We start from the raw sequence: 19,476 nt of genomic DNA, 5'->3' as shown, positions 1-19,476 counted from the left end.
GGATTTCACAACTACATCTATAAAGACATAAGTGACAGGTTTCGGAGTAGCAGCCATGTTAGTCTGTATCCGCAAAAAGAAAAGGAGGACTTGTGGCACCTTAGAGACTAACAAATTTATTTGAGCATAAACTTTCGTGAGCTACAGCTCACTTCATCGGATGCATTCTCCTACTGGTTTTTGAATGTTATGATTCCTGATGTCAAATTTGTGTCCCTTTATTCTTTTGCGTGGAGACTGTCCGGTTTGGCCAATGTACATGGCAGAGGGGCATTGCTGGCACATGATGGCATATATCACATTGTAAGAGAAGGCCCATAAACAGGCATAAGTGTTTCCCAGCTGTGTCTATTGATAAGTGAGTTCTTACCAAACAGAAAACTATCAAACTAAACTTCCTTTTACATCTTCTAGGCTCTTCCCTTTCTCTGGAGGTGATAGATCAGATCACCTTTCTAACAGCCCCTGATTGCCTTATTTCAATATGACTAGTTTGGAATGTGAGGATGTGACCATACACTTCCCAGCTTATGGCTGCCTTTGCTGTTTAGCCAAAGATCTTAGCCTAAGAACAGGGCCTCAGACTGTCACTGTAAGAGAAAAGAACAGGAGTACTTGTGGCACCTTAGAGACTAACAAATTTATTAGAGCATAAGCTTTCGTGGGCTACAGTCCACTTCATCGGATGCATAGAATGGAACATATAGTAAGAAGATATTGTGTGTGTGTGTGTGTGTGTATATGTATGTGTTTATGTATATATATACACACACACACAGATAAGTTGGAAGTTGCCATACAAACTGTGAGAGGCTAATTAGTTAAGATGAGCTATAATCAGCTGGAGAAAAAAATTTTTGTAGTGATAATCAAGATGGCCCATTTAGACAGTTGACAAGAAGGTGTGAGGCTACTTAACTTAGGGAAATAGAATCAATATGTGTAATGACCCAGCCACTCCCAGTCTCTATTCAAACCCAAGTTAATGGTATCTAGTTTGCATATTAATTCAAGCTCAGCAGTTTCTCATTGGAGTCTGTTTTTGAAGCTTTTCTGTTGCAAAATTGCCACCCTTAAATCTTTTACTGAGTGGCCAGAGAGTTTGAAGTGTTCTCCTACTGGTTTTTGAATGTTATGATTCCTGATGTCAGATTTGTGTCCATTTATTCTTTTGCATAGAGACTGTCTGGTTTGGCCAATGTACATGGCAGAAGGGCATTGCTGGCACATGGCATATATCACATTGAAGGCCCATTAACAGGCAGATTGTGATTTTGATTCTTTTATACTTCTATAACTAGCTAAGTGATGAGAATAAACCTAAATTCTTAAAATATAGGCCTTTGCAGACAGGCCTGAATATCTATATCCTAACAACTGTCAGACTAATTTCTTACTCAGCAGGCAAACTGTGCCTTTGTACACTGCAACTTCCAAAGTATAGTATCTTCACTGAGGCTTGGAGGGAAAACATTAGAAGCTCTGTAGCAATCCGAATTTCAGTCATCCTCCATAAAGTCAGGTTTCAGAGTAGCAGCCATATTAGTCTGTATTCTCAAAAAGAAAAGGAGTACTTGTGGCACCTTAGAGACTAACAAATTTATTTGAGCATAAGCTTTCGTGAGCTACAGCTCACTTCATCGGACGCATTCAGTGGAAAATACAGTGGGGAGATTTATATACATAGAGAACATGAAACAATGGGTGTTACCATACACACTGTAACAAGAGTGGTCAGGTAAGGTGAGCTATTACCAGCAGGAGAGCGGGGGGGGGGGGGGTAGGGGGGGTAGGATGACCTTTTGTAGTGATAATCAAGGTGGGCCATTTCCAGCAGTTGATAAGAACATCTGAGGAACAGTGGGGGGTGGAGGGGGGGAATAAACATGGGGAAATAGTTTTACTTTGTGTAATGACACATCCACTCCCAGTCTCTATTCAAGCCTAAGTTAATTGTATCCAGTTTGCAAATTAATTCCAATTCAGCAGTCTCTTGTTGGAGTCTCCTCCTGAAGTCTTCCTGTTGAAGAATTGCAACCCTTAGGTCTGTAATCAAGTGACCAAAGAGATTGAAGTGTTCTCCAACCGATCTTTGAATGCCATAAATCCTGAAATCTGATCTGTGTCCATCCACTCCTTCTCGCAGAGACTGTCCAACCTAACCAATGTACACGGCAGAGGGGCATCACCGGCACAGGATGGCATACATCACATTGGTAGATGTGCAGGTGAACGAGCCTCTGATAGTGTGGCTGGTGTGATTAGGCCCTATGATGGTGTCCCCTGAATAGATATGTGGACACAGTTTTACAGATGGAGAAACTGAGGCAAAGAGAGGTTCGTTAACTTGGTCAAGGCCACAAAGCAAGCAAGTAGCAGAGTTGGGATTAGAACACAGAGGCTCTTAATGCCCAGTTCCATGTGCCTGCCTCAGAGGAAGACCATCGTCCCAGTCACTGGTGTGTTGCTGTTGCCCCCAGGCCTTCTCTTCACTTCTGCTCCCTCTCCCTAGCTAATAAGTCACAGAGGCGCTGCTTCAAAAAGAAATTGTGTGAGTGAATTTCAACCCTGTGAAGAATGAGTTGGTTTGAAATCTGATTGAATGTGTTCAGTGACTCCTTGAAAGTAACTCCCTACAAGCAGGACTATATTCCAGTGAGAAGTAGAGCTGTGGAAGTATTTTAAACCTAGGAATCTGCACTCAGCAGAAAACGCTTTCTTCCTCAACCATCAGACAGTCACTGAACTGGAACTACAGGGAGAAGAGAAACTTAACACACATGCTAGGGCAATGACCTGTGGTCCATACCTAGCAGGAAGAAGTAAAAAAGCTGAAAAAATAAATTAGGCAGCTGTAATCCCAGTGACACAGAATTCTTTGTGTTTGTATCTGGTATCTAGAGAGCCAGACGCACAGAAAGAGACCACAGAAAAGTTCCTGCTGACAGTGAATGCTGTAACTAAAAGAAATTGAAATCGCCAAGCAGTTTAAATATTCCATAATGGGAGAGCTGGTTGAATAAGAGAGTAAACTTAGGAAAAAAGAAGAATTTGAGGAGACCTAGTGTCAGATTCTCCTCTCCTGTATAGCCGCGTAAGTCAGGATTAACTTTACCAAAGTCATCTCAGAGCTCGTCTACACATTGCTTTAGTCTGTACTGGCTGTAGTGTAAATTCTAATGTACCCCAGCATGTTGTGCACTAACTGGCTTGCATGGACTCTGCTGGCATGCACTAAAAGCTCCCTAGCATGTTATTGTAGAACTGTTTGAAATAGAACTACATTCACACACACTAGGGAACATGTAATGTGTTCCAGCAGGGTCCACGTGGGTCAGTTAGTGAGGACCATGCTACTATGGACTAAAATTTACACCTCTCTGGTGCAGACTAAAGCACTGTGTGTAGGCCTTGGCTGAACAATGAAAGAAAACAGAAGTAAGGAAAATGAGGTTAACAATGGACACAGCATAAATTCACGAGTGGCCTTGTAAATAACATGTAGTTAGTAGATTAAAGAAGAGTAATGTATGATAAGCTTGCAGCTGCAGTTTTGCTTACTAGAAGACTTTGCAGCTGGTAGGCAGTTCATGATCTGTACAGGTACTGGTTACAAAAATTAGTTGACCAATCATAACGTGTGTGAAATGAGGTATTAACCAATAGTATTACATGTAAGTGTGTATATAAGCTGTTTCATGATTTTGTATGTTGGATGTGTGGTTATACTCTGTACCCACCTGCTACACTTGAGCCTGTTCAACTCAAGTGTAGTTTGATTGAATGCCAAAAAAGAAACCACAGTGATGAGTCTGGAGTTGAACTGATTTCTTGGGCTGCAGAGAACCAGATGAAGTATTCTCCCAGAACTGGATGAGGTGTTTTGGATAAGCCCAGTGGAAAAGGTCTCAGAGGGAATCCCAACACTGTGTAGACAAACCTTAAATTTTCATAACTTAGGGGGAGATTTTCAAAGACACAAATGGCAGTTAGGTGCCCTGCTCCTAAGAACAAGGCCTCTTCAGAGTCAGGTGTCTGATATTTGTGCCCGTCATTGGTGGCCAGATTTTCAAAAGAGCTCCTCTCTCAGCAGCCGCCACTGAGACCAAGAGGAGCTGAACACCCTTGAATAGCTGGCTCTATTGCTCAAAAAATAACCTGGTCAGAGTCAGACCCCATGGACCTCATCTGTAGAGGTATATTGACATCATCATCAAGATCCTCTCTGCTGCAACATGCTTTGATACTAAGGGTGAGTAACATCTTCATAATGTGTATGTGAATTCTAATGTTTGTACATATTATTTAGTATCATGTAGTTAGTTTCCTCCTTCTTTTGCCTTTATCATCCCTACATTTTAAAAGCCGTCTACAGGAGTAAAGTAAATGCATTGAAACTGTATTAAAGATGTTTCCTTTATATTTTTTTTAAGAGACAAGTAAATCTGGACATGGATGTTGCATTTATTTTTGTTGTATGGATATGTGCCTGACTAAGTAAGTTAAAAGGAAATTTAGGGTGGTGCCGCAAGTATTCCGCCCTCAGTTCCCTATTCACCTATTGTAATCCACTCTTGTATTTGAACTCAATAGCTTTATCCACCCATCTGCACTGTGGTTTCTATGCTAAATTGTTTTAAGGGAGATCTTTAATATAACACACACATAGTTATTGAATGCTTGGTGCATACTTCAAATTGTCCATCTGAATTAGACATGTTCCTAAAATACTAAGTTCTGATTTGGATAAACTTTTGAACTTCCTCATAGTTTGCACCGTGTCACTCTGTGATAAAGCTGTAGGGCAGTAAAAAGCTCAACCAGATCTTAAGATCCTCAAAGTTCAGAGATACTTGGTTCTCTAGTCTTCATTTAGGTTCATCTCTACCATGAACATACAATGGCCAGAAGGGGAAGATAGTCAGTACATCGCTGGAAACCCTACGTCCCCTAAAGATTAGTGTCAGTACTTGAAAATACCTCCTGCCTCTGTCAGCAGTACGGATAGAGTAGAACCTGGCTCATTTATACTCTACATACCCAATAAGTTGTGTGCACACATATATTGTCAGTAACATTAAACTAGTTCCATGCCTGGGACCAATGAGATGCCAGTCCCTTCACCACAAACTTCTCTTACTGCACCACCCTTTATCCTGCAAATTGACAGAACTAGTGGTATATCTGCCAAAGAAATGCAGCAAAATACAAACCATCACATGTATAAAATCGTTTTTATTTTTTGACTTTTCTTACATTTCCTTTGCCTTTTCTCTTTTCCGTTCCCCCTTTTCTTGGCACAATTTCCCTCTCTTCTTTCTCTTTATTATCTCATTTCACTCTATTCAGTCTCTCCCTGTGTCTTCGCTCTGTTTCTGAAAATTTCTCTTCTTCTCTGTTCTTTTTACAGGTCAGAGCCATGCATTTATTAATTGGCCATATTATAATAAATAAGAAGTTGGATTGCATCGTATTCTTTTAGTGTACTCTGAGCATAGCATATTTTGATGTTAACACCTCTCAGTTCCTTCAACTGACGAGAGAAATTAAAAACACAAGTCTGTAATCGTTTCACAGTTTAATTAGAGCAGTGGTTCTCAAACTTTTGTGCTGGTGACCCCTTTCACATAGCAAGCCTCTGAGTGTGACCCCCCCCCCTTATAAATTAAAAACACTTTTTTGTACATTTAACATAATTATAAATGCTGGAGGCAAAGCGGGGTTTACAGTGGAGGCTGGCAGCTCGCGACCCTCAATGTAATAACCTCACAACCCCCCCCAGGGGTCCTGATCCCCAGTTTGAGAACCTCTGAATTAGAGTAACTCTCCTCCATGAAACTATGTGCCATCCTAACAATTAATTCTGGGACAAATAGACAAGCATGAGAAAAAGGAAACAAAGAAAAGGAAAACAGGACCTATTAAATAAACTGAATCATCTAGTTCCTTTATGCTGAATCACTGATTGTCCATTAAACCTTCTTCCTGATCGTTTCATGGCCATCCACTTAGGAAGCAGCTATTACATACACTGAGGGTACATACAAGTCCAGTTAATTCTTCAGGTCCACTCATGTTGTCCTTTCTTCAGTGGCAGTGTCCAGCAATTATAGGTGATTATAGAGTTCTTTAGTTTCAGAAGTATTGGCTTAAGTACAATCAGTTGAAGATCAATACAGACTTCTGGCCAGATGTTTAAAGTTCATGGCTATAAGAAAGTGGTTCTACGATTCTTTGTTGAGGGGGAAAAAAATTAAAACCTAACCAAATAACTAAAACAAAGAATAGCACTCTAAAAGAGAAAATCAAAGGAGGAAAAAACAAACCAGAGACAGGCAGATTGTTCTGTGAATACTTAGAGTAGGGGTGGCCAACCCGAGTCTGAGAAGGAGCCAGAATTTACCAATGTACATTGCCAAAGAGCCACAGTAATACGTCAGCAGCGCCCCATCAGCTCCCCGACCCCGCTCCCAGCGCCTCCCACCCACTGGCAGCCCTGTCAGTAAGCGCCTTCCCCTCTCTCCCTGCACCTCCCGATCAGCTGTTTCATGGCGTACAGGAGGCTGTGGGCTGGGGGGAGGAGCAAGGCCACGGCAGGCTCAGAGGAAGGGGTGGAGTGGGGGCAGGGCCTGTGGCAGAGCCAGGGGTTGAGCAGTGAGCACCCTTCGGAACATTGGAAAGTTGGCGCCTGTAGCTCCAGCCCGGAGTTGGTGCCTAGACAAGGAGCCGCATATTAACGTCTGAAGAGCTGCATGCGGCTCCGGAGCCACAGGTTGGTCATCCCTGACTTAGAGCAACCTCTATGCCACTTGTTTACATAGTCTAAGGCATATTGCAAACTTTATTCACCATTTCTTTGAACCAAAATGTGCAACATTCATGACCAAATTGGATAATTCAACTCATGATTCTTGTAAACTTGGCAAAACTCATTTTGTAAGAAAGCAGGCTTTCTGCAGAAGTCTCTTCTGTCTTGCTTGATATTCATTTAATATGGCTGGCGTGTCCCTTTTATCATATCAGTAGTGTCCCCTGTAAAGAAGGGTGGATTGGATAAAATAAGAAATGGACTGGCTCTCTGACCAAAACATTGAAACAAACCCAAACCTTTGGTAGGATTAAAATAATGTTTGTATAAATACCTTGTCTTCTCAGTCATCTCCAACAGATCATTCGCCATGTCTGAGGAGGTCTGGCAACCTCTGGAAGGTAGGATGTTGCCTCAAATCTCTTGAATTCCAGGGATTTCCTTGAGTCGCAGTGGGGACAATGGCATCTGTGACCCAAGTCAGTTTTGGAGCATGCCTGACTGATGCAAAACTCTGCATCCAAACTCAATTGCTTTGTATGAATATGAGAAGAAACTGTAAAGTCAGCTACACCTTTCTCCCTCTTTCAGTCAGGAAGGAGCCAAGTGTTTTTAAATCTGGGCCCCATGGATCTAGCCAAATAAGCTGCTTTTTCTTTTGCAGAGGAAGACAGGGAACAGATTTTAAATGGCCTAAAATTTTCTCGTGGAATACTTATCTACTGTTCTCTCTCCTTCTTCCTCTGGCAATCTGCTCTACCACCAGCCCACCTTCAGAGCCACAAATGTATTCTTTTCTTTTATAAAGCTTAGGGAATTAACAGAAACAAAATCATGGGACTTGGGTGAGCAAGCAATTGCATAGGGTGAATGCAAGTGGCAAACTCGCACGGCCACCAGTTTGCAAACAGTCTGAACAATTAGTCACAGTGAAAAATGTTGTAGAAACCGTAAGAAAGGAATGCCCTCTCCTGGACTCGATTGTTGCTTTAAGGCACTGGCTGGCTGTCCAGGAGCAGGAGGAGGCATCTTGCACTCTCAATGTCCCCTTTACACACCCATTCAGGGGGCTGTTGCAAACTCGATGTTTACACTGCAATAAAAGACCTGCTGCATGGCTACAACTGGCTCAGGATCAGCTGACTCTGGTTCATGGGCTGCAGGGCTATAAAATTGCAGTGTATACTTCTGTGGCTCGGGCTGGACTCTGGGCTTTGAGATCACACGAGGGGGAGGGTCTCAGAGCCCAGGCTGCAGCTCGAGCCCAAATGTCTACCCTGCAATTTTCAGCTGACCCGGGCTCTGAGATTGGTGCTGAAGGTTTTTTATCACAGTGTAGACATAACCAAGGTGGCCATATAACACCTCGTAATTGGTGACCCTACTTTGTAACCACGTCTGTCAAGCCTCACTATCCTTCAGTAGCTCCTCTTTTCTTCCTTTGCTTCAGGGGGCTTCCGGTGGGTGGGACTGAGTATCTCAGCTCTTTCTCTTTTGTGGCATAGGATTAATGGATTCCTTACTCTCCTTTGTATGTGGAGCTGGCTGGAGGCTCCCAAACCTCTGGGACTGGTTTCTTATCTATCCCTGCTATGCTTGGTTGATAAGAGAGTGTTACCTGGGACTGGTGATTTGGACCCTCTGCCTCAGTTCAGCTAGAGGTAGCAGAGCACGGGGTCAGTGTATTTCTCACTATTGCAGTTGTTGACCATGAAAAGCTGTCCTCTTTGGCCAAATAGTGCAAGTCTCAGCCTGTGGTGTTTATTGTTCCGGGCCAAGATTTCAGACGTAACTAATGGTTTTGGATGCCTCGGTTTTTGATTGACTAACATGAGACTCCTTGAAAACCAGGTTCCCTTAAGTTATTTCAAGTAAAGCACCCCAAATTACTAGTCCCTTTTGAAACTCATGCCCTTGAAAAATGAAAAGGACCTTTTTTTAAAATCAAAGTATCCTAGTCTTCTGTCATGTTCTCATTAAGCAGAAATCACAGGGAATCCATTAGTCTCCTATTCGCCTTCATTGCAGAATGTGATTTTTAGCTTCCATCAAGTTCTTTTATATTATCTCATGGATATCACAGTTTGCCTTGGCAGGCACCATGCTGTGACTTAATCTACCCTGGACCCAAATCAGAGGAGAAATAAGAATGTCAAACCCCAAAATTAGAAATGATAAACTGATGAAAACAGAGGAAAAAAGGGGTTAGAAATATTTGTTCTGGGTAGAATTTGGAAAAGCCCTTGGCTTTCTTGCTTTTGCAGAAGAGATCACTTGCCACTGCTTATGAGACAGAGTTGAAAAGCAATATACAAATGATTCCAAATATCAGTTGCCAGGAAGCAGATGACATGTTAAATTGCTGTGCAGATTGAGATCTTAATTCAGAGGTTTCCTGCTACAGGAGTTGCCAGTATACAGCCATTTTGTCTCTTTTTTTTTTTTTTTTTGGCAAATTGGCTGGTTTGCACGGCTGTCTCCAGTAGTTTCTCCTACGCTTCCTGTTGTAGGAAGGCCTGTTTCCTGCAATGAGACTCCTGATTAGAGTCTGCCACTATTTTAGTCTGCAAAGGGTTATGAAACAGGTTTCTTGATTTTTGGGAAGCGAGGCCAAATCACAATAGTACCACAATAGAACATCTGATTCCTTTTGAGAAATCTAAAAAGGGCCACAGCTAAATTGAAATAATTGATGCTTAAAGTAAGTATTCAGATGTACAGCTGAGATTTATTCATTTACTTTGAGAGACTTTATTTTTTTCCTGTTTGCTCTGTGACCAGATATTGTCACCTGTAGGTTACATTTTCAAGTATCTTCTAAGTTTGGTTGCCAACTTAAAATTTCCTAGCAGCCACTTTGAAGCTGATTTTCAGTGCTGCTGAGAAGCCCTGATTACCACTGACTAGATGTCCCTGTTCTCCAGCTTCTAATAAGTGGGGATTCTTTTCTTCCTCCCTTTGTCTTGTCTGCTTAGATTTTAAACTCTTCAGGGCAGGGACGGTCTCTTACTATGAGTCTGTTCAGCACCAGCACAATGGGCTGGTTGGGGCCTCTATTGTACAAACAACAATAGTAATATATAAACTGTAGGCATGTACTGGTTAGGTGATGTGGGCAAATACTAACTGTAGGGTCTAGGACGAGAGCACTCCAAATTCATCTTCACTTGTGATCAAAACCAGTGCTGAAAGACTGGTGTATTAATCTTGTCTAACCTCTTTTTCTCCCTCCTTCTCTCTTTTCCGCTGCTGCTAGTGAGGATTCCCACACACCTGAGCGTGGTCTCACCTTTGCTACACATGACCATATAATGGGAACCCACAACTTCCCAAAGGCAAGATTTTCAAGACAGGAGTCACTTCAGGAGAATGGGCTTCCTATTTTTACGCTGCTTCAATACCAGATCCCCTCACTGGAGGCTGCATACTCCATTCCTGCCTTCCACAAAGCAATTGACCAATCCCGATCTATCTCCTGGCCTCTTGTCTCATTACTTCAAGGTTTTGGGAGTAGGAGATACATGTTAACTTGACTGATATTGGACTTCAAATTTTCATGGATTTATAACAAAAATGACCTGTTTCTTTATGTCACTTCTTTTTCCTGACCACCTCCTGCTTTTTGTGTTCTTGACTTCTTTTCTTCTTCCCCATCATCCCCTTATTCACCATTCCTAACATATTTCACACTTTTTTTCTTCCTTTTCTTCTCTTTCCCATTCAGCATCTCTTTTCCCTTCCCACCTCAGACAGCTGTAAATATAAATCTTCTCCTGTGGTCTCCTGGGTAAATTTTATAGGACAGATACTTTTACTTTTCTTAACAAAACAAAATGAGGAAATTAAATGCAACACCCCTCTCTCCTGTTTAAATAACAAAAAGCCTCTGATGCAGGCCAGGAAATTCCAAGTTAACATGACACAGTTCCAAACTCATGCAGTTGTGGAAAGATAGTATGGCTGTGTGAGCTCTTGATAAATGTTAACCTTCACTTTGATTTATCAGCATGGATCACAACCATGCTATTATTCAAAATGTAACAGAGCATACATTCCTTTGATACTATAACACACCTTTTATCAGGAAGAGATTAGGTTGTGTTTTTACTGCCCTATTTGCAACCATTCCAGCACAACAGATTCTAAAAATTTACCAGAGTTAGTAATTTTTTTTATGACAATGTTGTAGTGAAAGGTATGAGTGACTTGTACGTTAAGAACCTTTGATGGATAAGCCTCCAGCTTATAAAAAGAGCTAATACTCTGTGCACTAGCCACTCCCAAACAGTCATTAAGGGTATCTGTGTAAGTTATGGTGATGAGCATGCCATAAGAACCTATGGAATAGAATAGGGACATCTGGAACACAAAGTGAGCTCAGAAAGTTCAAAATATGTGGTCTCAGTCAGCAAGCTGGGAGTAGTGGTTTGCCAGGTGTAAGGTGTAGGGGCTGAGGGAGGGAAAAAAGACAGTTTGTTAAGCAGAAGATATTTGTGAGACACCCTGGAGAGAGTCTGAGGCTAGATGCTGCAGTGATGCCTAACCTGAGCTTGTTGCAAGAGGAATTTGCCTCTGCTGCCATTTGTTACCGCCCTGTTCAAGGGAACAGGACTTGTTTGTTTAGACTACACTAAGAAAATACCTGGCTCTGCATCACAGAAAACCAACCTGCAAGAGCCTGAATTCTGCTACTGCTCAGCAAAGGGACAACAATATTAACTGAAGCCTATTTAGGGCTCGTCTACACTGGCCATTTACAGCGCTGCAACGTTCTCACTCAGGGGGGTGAAAAAACACCCCCCTGAGCGCAGCCCATTTCAGCGCTGTAAAGCGCCAGTGTAGACAGAGCACCAGCGCTGGGAGCCGCACTCCCAGCGCTGGTCGTTATGCCTCTCGTGGAGGTGGGTTTTTGAGAGCACTGGGAGAGCTCTCTCCCAACACTGTGCCGTGACCACACAAGCCACATTAAAGCATTGCCAGTTTAGACTAGCCCTTAGGCACATTGTTCCTGCCTTTCTTGCTTCAGAAAGGCTCCTCCAAGCTTCATATCATAATGACCATATAGGATACATAGGAATGACCCTATTTGATTTTAGATTGGTCTCTTATGTGGAAAATCCACACAGAATACATGAAACATCTTGCCGTTCTCATCATTGTGTTTCCATTGGGGAGAAGAGGGAGAATTTCCATAATATGGAGATCTCCAGAGATTTGTGCCAATCACAGGGCTTGTCGACACTGGCAAGTTTCTGCGTAGTAAAGCAGCTTTTTGCGCTCAAACTGCAGACGTGTACACACTGCCAAGCCACTTTGTGTGCAGAAACTCCTCAGTTGCAGCGCAGCAAAAAAACCACCTCGACGAGAGCCATAAGGTTATGTGCGCAGAGGCTCCAGTGCTCTACTGCCAGTGTAGACGCTTGATTGCTTTCTGTGCTGTAATTGGCCTCTGGAGCTGTCCCATCATGCCTCAAGTGACTGCTCTGCTTGTTGTTTTGAACTCAGCTGCCCTGGTGACATGAGCCCCTCCCCGTTCAAAGCACCATTTCTGACAGCCTTTGTGCTGATCTGCTCCGGGACACAAAGCAAACCATTAATGTGGAATGATCATGCTGTTGGACACAGAGGCAGAGGCAGAGGTGGGTGTGTGTGTGTGTGTGTGTGTGTGTGAGAGAGAGATTGCTGGGCAGAGAGCCCAGAGGGGGAGGTGGGGGCTGATGTTGGGGTTTCCCCCTCCCTCAGGACTGGTTGCTTCGTGCTGCTGTCTGAACTTACAAGACAGCATGCTGACACACTCTCTGTCCCCCAAAACACACTGTCTCCCGCCCCATTCGCACACACACATGCCCTGTCACACTCTCCCACCTCCCACTTCAGTTGAAAAGCAGTTAGCCAATAGGATGCCCATGGAACAATGGTATTGGGAAACCTGCATCATGTAATGCTTTGCCTGCCCCATGAGGCATTGCAAACCCTTCCCAAAGCACCCTGTGGCCAGTTGCACTGTGGGATAGCTACCACAATGCACTGCTCTCTTTGCCATTGCAAGAGTTGCTAATGTGGATGTGCTCCAGTGTCTCAAGGAGCACAGTGTGGACATGCAACAGCGGTTTAATTCCAGCGCTTGAATAAAAGTGGTATAACTTGTGGCACAGAAACTTGCCAGTGTAGACATCCCCTTAGAAAAGGAACCACACAGAGACTCTGCTTCCTTGTGCCTTGGATCCCAGTCCCCTGCAACTCTCTCCCATCTCCCTGTCAGCACAGTTCAGGCAGGGCTTCTTTTGCTGACAGTTACTCCTAAAACCTTCCCTAAAGGCAAGATCCATGGTGCAAAAAGTGGTCTTGCGGAGGACTTGTGCTATAGTGTTTTGTCAGTGGCCTCCTTGGTAGTTTCTTGGGGTAACAATGTGCTTACTGCACTTGTGTGCAGGCTCCCATTCTGCCTTTCCCATGCATAGATTCCCATCCCACAGAGGACCATCTCCAGTGTCTGGGGACAGATGCAATGATGCTGCCTTGGCAGCTGACCCACATTTTGAGTCCCCTGGCCAGGAATCCATGATGATTTTTGTCTCTTTCACCCAGGAAAGTAAGAGGGAATAATTTGGCCCATGGAACTGGGAAATCCTGGCTAGTCTGTAAGTGCCCCAAAGACAGACATGGGGTTTATAGTGGATGATTATATGAGTGAATTAACAATGTGATGCTGTTACAGGGAGTTAAAAAAAAAAGACAAATGTTGTAGGTGTTGTAGAAATAGGAGCATTACATGTAACAGTTCAGGTCATTATTCCACTATACTCTGCATTGTCTAGGCCTCAATTGACAGCACTGGGTTCAATTTTGGGCATCGTCTTTTAATGCAGACAAACTGAAGAGTGTTCAGAGGAGAACAACAAATATGCTGAAAACTTTGGTAAATAATACCTGCAGCATGAGAAAAGATTAGAAGAATATATGTGGACAAAAGAAGGCTGAATAGGCATTACTGTCTGTATGCATATTTAAGGGAATACAATAAAAAGGGGAATTTTTCTCATTAGTCGAAGGGGAAAGAACTGATGAGCCTAAATTGCTGCAAGGATGTTAAGGTTAAATCTTACGTAAACTTTTATGATCGTCATTGCCAGGATCTTTGAACAAGCTGCAAGGAATGTTGCTGGAGATATTCAAGGTGAGACTTGAAAAACCCATTGATCATGGATAGTTTCGGAAGCATGAAATCAATTCCACCATGATTCAAGAAAATGGATAGGTGAACTAAGTGACCCATGAGAAGATGGTCTCTTCAAATCTATGTCACCAATCATACTGTTTGTTTAACTTTTATTCTTTCACTCAGTTTGCACAATAAAACTAGACTGGTCAGTTTCATGTTTGTTTCAAGTTTGTTTCTCCCTCTGTTTCTCCTGTATTGTTGTTCTTGGATTTAGAAGACTGGAGAGAAATGTTTTAATTATAACAAAACAGCTGTTTGTTTATGCAATGTTTTCATCAACTTTTAAGAACAATAATGAAGCATGTCTCTCTCCACTTAAAAATGTCTGTCCGTCTTTTTCTTTATATGGCCTTCATAACCATAATATTTACATTTTGAACCTCTTTGTAATTAACAGAATTTCTTGTGCTTGGATTTCCTAACTAATGTATTGGTTCAAAACAAGGGGGAAAACAGGCTTTAAAACAATACCAAGATGCTGATGTGGGCGAAGAATAAATTTTTTTCTTTGAAAAAGCCTAGCCCTATAACAATGATTTAGTGAATTTGTGTGGGAAAAAATTGAGTCAGCTGAGTACCGTACCTTGGAATTACAGTCCTGTTTTAAATGCCAATCAATATTTTCTGTTTGCTACCTTTTGTTTGCTTGTCTGATACCTGCCAGTATCTCAGGCTTGGCTTCCATCCACTCTCCTATCCTTCCATATTAGCGTCACCAATCTTGGAATGAATACTTTGTAAGCAAGTAGACAAATACAGTGGGGCAAAGAGTACATGTCGCCATAGCCAAATGCTAACGTAAATCAGCCAAGTGTTAATATGTAGCCTTATCAGATGACTTCAAAGGTGTCTGAAATGTTACACAATGTAATACACCGTGCACCAACTTATTTCAGTCCTTGTGTTTGTACTCATGGCAGGGAGGGGAGAAAAAGAAGCTTTGCCATTCACCATTTTTTTTTCTGCAGTGATCAGATACAAATCTCAGTCCTTGTATACAAGGCCTGGGATAGTCTAGCACAGCCAGCAGGGCTAAGCTCCTTAGATCTGCGCTAGGAATTATTGTGGGAAAGTTCCATGGCCTGTGTTATACAGGAGGCCAGACTAGATGATCACAGTGGTCCCTTCTGGCCTTGGAATCCATGAATGTGTAACATAGACCCCAACTTCTCCTGGCGCCAGTGGGTGTTCGAGCCCCTGCCTTCTCCCTTCTCCTATTGGACTCCTTCCCCAAATCCCTGCCCTGGCCCCACCTCCTCCCCTGAGTGCGCCATGTTTCCGCTCCCTCCCACAGCTTGTTACACCTCAAAACAGCTGTTTCGCGGTGGCAAGTGCTGGGAGGAGAAGCGGGGACACGGTGCACGGAGGGGAGGAGAGCGGGGACGGGGACCTTGGCTGCCGGTGGGTGCAGAGCACCCACCAATTTTTCCCCATGGGTGCTCCAGCCCTGGAGCACCCACAGAGTTGGTGCCTATGGTCGACGGGCAGGATCAAAGCGGGGACCACTGGAGCTTAGTGCATGAGCCTCTACTGCATGAGCTAAAAGCCAACTGGCTGTTAGCTAAGGCTGTAGAGCAGACTCATTTTATCTCTCTCTAAGTGGTCTCAGTGTCACTAGATGGGACATCATATGCTTCAGAGGAAGGAGAACACCTTAGTAATGTCCAGTGTTGTACATAAACGGGGAAATCCTTTGATATCTGCAGTCAGCATGCACCAGAATCAGCAATGCTGAGAAAATGTTATGAGTGCTAATAGAGACTTCTCAGCTCTGCTGTAATATAAATAATAATAATTGCAGTTAGAATTAAAAAAAAAAGACAAAAAAGCTATAGTTTTCTAACTTTTTTTCTATAGGGAAAGTCTGAAAATATCTTTCTTCAATGATGGATTTTTCCCACCTGATATTTCTTTTTAGTTGTAGAGTTGCTTATTATGGTGGCACTCCTGGCTGGCACTGATACATTTTTAATCAAGGAGGAAATTTTAACCAGTCCCTCTCTTCTTCCTTTCCCTCAGTCCCTGTAAAAGTTACATGGAGCTTAGAAACCAATATAATAAAAGGGATAGGAGGACATTTGAGGCCAAGCTAAGCAATGTCCCTTTCGGCTAATACTAAAAGATGGTTGAATTCTTTTAAAAATCAGGGTGCACAGTATTGTTACTGGATTCACTAGTATCCTGCCTTTCACTCTCCCCCACAGAACAACATAGGGTTGTGGTTTTTTTCCCTGGAGGTAGGAACTAGGAATAATTTCTTTAAGTTATGGTATTTATACACAGGCCAAATTCTGTTCTTACTTATGCCAGCATAAATAAACTGATGTTTTTCCATATTGTTGCTGCTAGTGTAACTGAGACCACTACTTGACCCAAAGTGAACACAGAAAGTAACAATGTGACCCATTGAATTAGAAGCCATAACTATTACTTTTCTGTAATGGGTTTCTTTAATTTGTCACATAAAATGCAGTAACCTAGCACCTGGCACAATGGGGTCCAGATCCTGACTGGAGAATCACTGAATAATAAATAAATAAATAGTGAGTATGTATAAATAGAGGGAATTTGTGACATTCAGGATCCAGACCCTCCTAGGAGGGAACAGAAGGTTCAAACCTCCCAAAATAAGCAATTAACCCAACTGATTGCATACTATGTTATTTGACTGCAAGAGTATATCAAAGCTTCTAATGCACCAAACTCAATAGTCTTTAAGAGATAGGTATACTGGTTATTGTTATGAAGATATATATGTGTATATGCAGAAAATTGTAACTGTGGTGTGACTTCAGCATCATGTCATAATAGGGCAGCGGCAAATCAATAAGGTAGGAAAGGGGCTACCTCTCCAATCAGAGGAGACTGACTTCAAGCACCTAGCCATTGTCCTGCCCAGGACAAAAAAATGAGGAACCATCAAAACAAATGGGAACAGCTTGAAACTGAAAAGAGAAGCTCTAGTCTTCAGAAACTGAGAAAGAAGAGAGTTTTCCCCACTTTGAATGTCAATGGAGACTGAGGATCTTAAACTGAAGACCATCCAGATCTTTTCCATCATACACAGATTTGCCAACTTTAAAGAACAAAAAGAAACATTTATTGGAAATCAAAGAATGAAAATAGATTGAGATCAGAAAGTGAAGAAAGCATACCACAGAATTAAAAACTGGAGGTTTGTTGTCTGTGTCTCTTTTTGTATTATAATTAATACACTGTGCCCAAACTGTACATGTTCTAAGGCTGTATTTTTACCTAGGCTTTTAGGTAAAGATACCAACCATGTTCATGTTTTTGGACAAGTGAGCCTGATTCCCATTTATACTCAAGGCACTTTTACATGACCCCATCACTGTAAAGGAAACTTAAAGTGGCTGTGAATTTTATACCAACATCAAGGCCTCTTTGCCCTCCCTGAGCAGTGTAAAAGTGGCCTTATTTTAAATGAGAATTAGGCCAATTGACTTGAATGGAATTAGCCATGGTAGTAAGCGCTAACCTGGGGTAGTTTATAGGATCAGGTCCTCAGAGCGCAATCAGAAACCTCCAATACAAGTACAGAGATGTATGTCGCAGAGCATGGTTATATGTTATGCTTCAAATCACTCCTCTAGGAAGGAGCTAGCTATACCTCAGAGGGTTCACCCTCTGGAAGGGCAGGTGCTGGTTGCATTGACTGCCTCCCCGAGCTGTTCTGAAGGGGGGGGGCAGTTTTAAGCTGTGGAAGGAGTTTCATAGGAATCCTGCTGGTAGAGTCTATTTGAGTGCCACGCTGAATGGACCCGCTCCTCTGGCTACGTTGGCCACTTCCCCTCCCCAGTTAGTGTCACACACACATCTTTGTGCCATGCTGGTTAGCTGTGGGGACAAGGGTTCTGGACACCTTGCACTAGCACAAACCACCTCCAGGGAAACTTTTTGCTGCAGCAGCCCTGTGCTTTGGCTTATGCCAGCAGGGCTGACTGAAGCCCAGCATTGTTATATTTATTTAGGTCATATAGAGGGGCACGATAGCCATGGTACATGTGTAAGCCCTGTGGCTAAAGACAGAGACTAGAGAGCTCATTATTGACACCTGTTGGAGAAGAGTGGCCCAGAGCTGCTTCAGTACTCCAGAAGGATGGGCTCTGTAGGGGAGGGAGCCCACTGTTGGTGAGTGAGGGGAAATGGCTGAATGGGCCAGGCCCATTTCAGTTCTCTGACAGTCTGGGGGCATTTTGGTTAAAACACAGTGAAGTTTTCCATTGGGGAGCATTAACATTCTCTTGTCCCTTTTGGGAAATGAAAGGATAGAGGAACTACACAAAATGTGCCTAAGGTGAGGGGTCAGCCAGACTGCAACCACAGTCAGGCACACTTGGGTAAGGGCCTCCTACCTTCCATTAAGTGCCTCTCTGGCAGTAAGAACCCTGTTAAGGGACCTATATACTAGTGATTCCTCTCCAGAGAGGACCTTCAAGGCAGCAGATGGCTTTGAGGCAGCAGTATTGAACTGAGGCTGATTTGAGGTGGTGGACACAGCAGAGCTGAAGTGGTTTGTGCTGAAGCAGCAGAGAGTAACAGCCTATTTGAAGGACTCCAGAGTGGATCTCCCTACTCGGCAAGCAAAGCTGAAATCACTGCATCTGGGTTAGGTGGTAGCACCAGGAAAGCAGCCCAGGCTACTCTTTCCTTAGGGGCTGGAGACTCACCTGCCAGAATTCTTTGATACCACCAACCCAGGTCATCACACTGTGAGTGGGGAAGCTGGGGAGAAAGGAAGTAACTAGAGTGCATTAACCACTCACAACACCAGAGGAGGACTTAGGTTGGGACTATTGTTAAAACACTGTGGGGATGGGAGGAGTTCTTAATAGATATTATTAATTTCTTAATTGCTGGCTTTCCAAAGTTTTATTCTGTTGTCTCCTCTTTTGTCCCCCTAGTCAAGTTCTCTTTGTTTTAAACCCCTGGATTCAGTGCTGACAAGTGGGGAAGAATTGCCTGTCAATGGTGTCTAGGCTGGTAGCTATAATTTCCCAGTTTTCTGGGTGGAGGCTTGAGCCATTATTGTTTAGGGTTTCAGAAGGAATCTCTAGAAAATTGAACCTGGCCCTTTTTACTGGAGACAGTACCTGGCAGAAGGGCTATATATGTGTCAAGCCATGAAAACATGATGTATTTGCAAATGTTACAAGTTGCTCTAGCCATATTGGTGACATCATTATTTTCACTAGGACAAATCATGGTTTCTGGCACCAAGGCTAAATGAATAGGTTTGGGAGAAGGGACTCTGCTGGAGTCAAATGTGAGGATTTCTCCCTCATCTCTAAGCAGAGGAACAACAGTGGAGCTGCACTGGTAGCCACTATGGCTGCCCCAAAATTCCATTAACATCTGCTGTTGCTGGCTCGCACAATTTATCTTATTACAGATCCCGTCCTTGAGCTCCTCTGTGTACTGGAAT

General features: G+C 43.0%; 1 long non-coding RNA gene across 2 annotated transcripts in view; it reads left to right on the top strand.

Moving 5' to 3' along the window:
* LOC125634974 (uncharacterized) overlaps positions 1-14,179 on the top strand; it is a 33,131-nt gene extending 18,952 nt beyond the window's left edge. The window contains exons 2-4 of one of the 2 annotated variants that reach the window (XR_007356102.2): positions 4,094-4,252; positions 12,314-12,447; positions 13,942-14,179. This is a non-coding gene — a long non-coding RNA (uncharacterized LOC125634974). Of the gene's footprint in view, positions 1-4,090; positions 4,253-12,313; positions 12,448-13,941 lie in introns of both variants that reach the window. The other variant, XR_007356101.2, reaches the window with a different exon arrangement.
* Positions 14,180-19,476: the final 5,297 nt, after the last annotated feature.

This window comes from Caretta caretta, chromosome 3, assembly GCF_965140235.1.
Source record: "Caretta caretta isolate rCarCar2 chromosome 3, rCarCar1.hap1, whole genome shotgun sequence".
In the NCBI taxonomy this organism is placed as follows: domain Eukaryota; kingdom Metazoa; phylum Chordata; order Testudines; family Cheloniidae; genus Caretta; species Caretta caretta.
Note: the sequence above shows the minus strand (reverse complement) of the source record. Positions and strands in the feature narration are given on the sequence as shown.